Here is a 5,184-nt window from a genome sequence, read left to right as displayed (position 1 = left end):
ACATTTTACTTACCTTTATTGAAGATTGGTGATGGCATCTGGAAGATAGGGAGGAGGAGAGAGGGAGTTGGGGTTAGTGTTTGGAAGGAGAATCCCCCTCCATGAGGACTTCAGGTATCAAAGCCCTCTCTGGGGTTACTTCCCTTCTCTGTCTTTTAATGCCACTAGGACCAGCTTGAGAGTCACTGGACCCCTGTCTCACAAAATAACTGTCCACAGTCCTCTGTTTCTGGTGCCTCTTTAAGATTTCCCTACAATGGGACATGGTTTTATCACTGAACTTGGTGCAAAGATGGCTTGTTTCAGCTTGCTTAGGGTGGTACTTCTCCACAAACATTTGGACATCATTCCACTTCTGTATTATTTCCTTCTTCACATCTGTGGTGTTTCTCACTTTCTTTACCACAGGGGTACCACTAGCAAGTTTCTTTGGGCCCATTGTAGCTTGTTTCACAGTCTCACAAGCACTAAACATAATGAAATAATCGTAAAATGTTTGAATGAGAGCGCAGGTTAGTGTTCACTCAAGCATCAAGAAAACCATACTGGCTCACGGCGCCTGTGTGGGGACGCGGACAGAGCAGGCTGTCGGACAGGTCCGGTACCCAGCGGTTTGAACATAGGGGTGAGTTCGATAATAGGGACAAAGTTGGTTCGAAAAAAGGGTTCTATTTTCGAAGAGTTCGATGAGTGATATGTTCGAAATTTGAGGTTCCACTGTACATACCAGAAATGTTATAAATGGTGCAAAGGTGACTTTAAAACAATATCAAAGATGGTTGACACAAACCCACTACCATTATAGTATGCCCCTCACTTAGCGACATGGTCTTAGGAACGGAACTCCGTCGTTAAGTGAGGAGAGGCCATAATTCATTGTACTTTCAAATTTGCTGTGAGCAACAAATTGTGACCTAGACCTGTAAGAACAGATCTGTGTTGTGGGTGTGCACAGTGTAAAAAAAAAGTGCATGATAGGAACAGCTGACCCATGGCTGCATTCAGGTTAAAATAATGAATGGGTTTAATGGTTATATTGGCTGTTTCTTGGTCCAGTAAACAGACTGGAAGACATATAGGTAAAATGGACAAGAGTTGGATTGGGTAAATTAGTGAGAAATGGTCAGGTTTAGGCAGTTTTCCTGAGGAAGGACAAAGGATCCCCCCCCCTTCCCCTCCTGTCTGTTTTATGGGTTTTTACTAAGTCAGCTTCAATTATTGGACTATCCTAAACCATGACTAAACATTATCTGAAAAGTTTGAAAAATTGTTTCAATTTGTGTGTGTGATGGTGGATACAAAATGGAGGACAAATGTTGTATAGGAGAGGTTTGGGGACTTGATTAACCATTTCACTGTCGAGACCTCTGATCACAAACCTGCTCCCAGTGTCGAAAAATATTCAAAAGAAAAATTTTTTTTTCTTACCAAAATCTTAAGAATATTTTTCTGATTGTTTAAAAAAAAAATTGTGATCAGTATTTCTGATTGTTTAAAAAAAAAAAAAAATTTGCAATCAGTACTTGCCAAGATGTAGAGGTGTGAAGTTGACAGAAAGTGAAATGCTTATGGCAGCATTGGCGACTGTCGTTCACTTGGTAATGTTATTTTTATTTTTATTTTATTTTTTTTTATTTTCTAATATTTTATTTTTTCAAGTAACTTTTATGACCTGTGAGACCAGTATAATGCACAATGTATATAGTATATACACTCGTATGCAACACAATAACCGCACAAACATTATCATTATATCGTTTACAAAACTTGTTTATACAAACCCACACTGCCTTCCCCACCCACACCATCTTCCCCACCACCCACGCTGTCTTCCCACCACAAATGCTGAAAATAAGTCACTTTGACTTTTTTGGGTTATTCTAGGTTCTCTACACATGCTGCTATGTATAATCTATGTAACTGCATTTGTGTATACTTGAATAAACTTATTTACGCACTGTCTTCCCAGTCACCCATGCTGTCTTCCTCATCCACACCATCATCCCCACCCACACCATCATCCTCACCATCCATGCTGCCTTCCCCACCCACACCATCCCCGCCATCCGTGCTGCCCTCCCCACCACTCATGCTGCCTTCCCCACACCCATGCTGCCTTCCCCACACCCATGCTGCCTTCCCCACAGCCACACTGTCTTCCCCACCACACATGCTGGAAATAAGTCACACTGACTTTTTTTGGTTATCCTAGGCTCTCTACACATGCTGCTATGCATCATCTATGTAATTGTATTCATGTATACCTGAACAAACTTACACACCATCTTCTCAACCACCCACACCATCTTCCATGCTGTCTTCCCCACCATCCAAGCTGCCTTCCTCAACACCCAAGCTGTCTTCCCTTTTCACTATCAGTATCTTGTACCCTGAGCATTGCTTTTGGTCACAAACTCCTCAAAACCATGAAATTCATCTTCACTGACACTTCCATCTGTGTTAGAACTATCACTTGGGAAGAGAAGAGTCCCAAATTCATCGGGGAGTCACATGTTTCTTACCGCTAGGCATGCTGAACAAGGACTACTGAAATGGCATTCCAACAATGCACTGCTGGTTCCCTGATTTTTTTTTATACTGCGCACATGGACCACGCAGACCCATTCTCTTACATGTAGGCCTACCAGCTAGATTTGAAGCCACTAGAATTTTGGCACAGTACTACGGCACCAACACTGTGTCGTAAGTTGTAGTACTACGGCACCAATGGTGAAAGGGTTAATGAACAAAAGAAAAGGTTGCTATAGTAGCTGGAATGCATGCAGTTTTTGTTTTTTACTTTTTCTTTTTTAAACATTTATTGAAAATATTGTAAAATTGGCTGCATTACCACCTGGATACTTAACCTGTTCACTGCTGGAAGCCCCAGAATTAAAATTACCCACAGTGCTGGCAATTCCCCCCCCCCCCCAAAAAAAAAAAAATGTAATGGTAGAGAATCATCTTTTGATGATGATAACACCTCATGTAAGAAATTTGATGGAATACTTAAAGAATTATGCAGGTCTGGTAGTCTGGGTGTGGTTTGCACATTGGCGATGTTACCCAATTTTGAGTCCTGTTTTAACCCTTTCAGGGTCCAAGGCCAAAATCTGAAAGAGTGCCCAAGTGTCCAAGAAATTTTGAAAAAAAAAAAAAATATTTTTTCTTACAGAATTAAAGATAATATTTTTGTGAAGGTAATAAAACAAACAAAAAAAAATTCTGATCAATACTTACCGAGATACAGTGGCGGGAAGTTGACCCAAAATGACCGGGTGGCGGCAACATCAGCGACTTCCACAAAATTGCTTTCTTTTATTTACGTTTTTTATACTTTTTTCTTTTCTTTTCTAATTTTTTCTTTTTCTAGTAACATTTGTGGTTTATGAGACCAATATAATGTATATTGTATAAGTGTACACTCATTGTATTCAACACAATAACTGCACTAATTTGTTTATCATTATATTGCTTACAAAACTTGTTAACAAGTTTATTATAAACAAAATGATGAAAATATTAGTGTGGTTATTGTGTTGAATACAATGGTACCATATAGTACCATATGGTACAATGGTGCCATAGGGTGCAATTGTACCATATGGTACAATGGCACTATATGATACAATGGTACCATATGGTAGAATATGGTACAATGGCACCATTTGGTACTATGGTACCATATGGTTCAATAGTGCCTTATGGTACCATATGGTGCAATGGTACCTTATGGTACCATATGGTGCAATGGTACCCTATGGTACATTGTACCATGTACAACATGGTACTGTTGTATTCAACACAATAAACACTAATATTTTCATCATTATTTTGTTTACAATAATTGTTTACAACAAAAATATACAAAAATGTTGTATATTAGTAATGTTCTATTATGTATTTACAAATGTACAGGAACTCGACATGTTCCTTGAGGTGAATGACAAAGCGCTTTGTCTTAGAAACTGCCGAGTCACTAGCTAGCTTGCGTCGTCACTCACTCAGTCTTGCCTGGTGGCAGCAACATCTCTGACCATATGGTACATGGTATCATATGTTACAGGGTACCATATGGTACATTGTACTATATGGTATGGGATACCATACAGTACAGGGTACCATATGGTGTAGGGTACCATATGGTGCAGGGTACCATATGGTACAGGACACCATATGGTACAGATACAGGGATCTCTATGGAAATAAGTCACCCTGACTTTTTTGGGTTATCCTACGATTTTATACATATGCTGCTATGTATGATAATCTATGTAACTGTATTTGTATACACCTGAATAAACTTACTCGAGCACATGTGGCATCATAAGTTTATTTAGGTATACACAAATAAAGTTACATAGATTATCATACATAGCAGCATATGTTTGGAGAACCTGGGATATCCAAAGAAGTCAGACTTATTTCCATTAGGGTCCCTGTACAATGTACCATATGGTACAGTGTACCATATGGTATAATGTACCATATGATACAATGTACTATATGGTACATTGTACCATATGGTACCATTGTACCATATGATACCATTGTATGACATGGCACCATTGTACCATATAGTACCAATTTACCATATGGTACAGTGGTACCATATGGTTCAAAACCATAAAATTCCTCTTCAGATCCACTTCCATCAGTCTTAGAACTGTAAGTTGTGAAGAGGAGAGTCAGAATTCGCCAGGAGAGTGAGTGGGGAGTGAGAGCTTCCTTGCCGCCAGGCATGATGAACAAAGCACTTTGACGGCGTTCCCACAATGCCATGCAGGCATCCAGATTTTTTCTATAGTGCGCACACTGACCACCCAGACCCATTCTCTCAGATGTAGGCCTGCCAGCCTTCTTGCCCTAAATTTGACGCCGCTAGAATTTTGGCATAGATCTACGGTTTGGACCCTCAACATAAAGCCGTAGATCTACGGGACGGACCCTGAAAGGGTTAAGCCTTTGGTCAATTCAACCAAATTTTTACCTATTTCTCTAGCATGTCTTCTGTTCAGTTATCAAAACTACTCTATAAAGTGCAGAGAATTTCACCAATTTTACACAAAATTAAAAAAATTCCTATTTAAAAGGAGTCCAAAATAAACACTAGACATTACAAGCACTAAAACAACATTTCCTCTGTTCATTAATCACATCCCCAAGCCTCTCCTGTATTACACT

This window comes from Cherax quadricarinatus, chromosome 42 (assembly GCF_038502225.1).
Source record: "Cherax quadricarinatus isolate ZL_2023a chromosome 42, ASM3850222v1, whole genome shotgun sequence".
NCBI classification, from domain to species: domain Eukaryota; kingdom Metazoa; phylum Arthropoda; class Malacostraca; order Decapoda; family Parastacidae; genus Cherax; species Cherax quadricarinatus.
Note: the sequence above shows the minus strand (reverse complement) of the source record.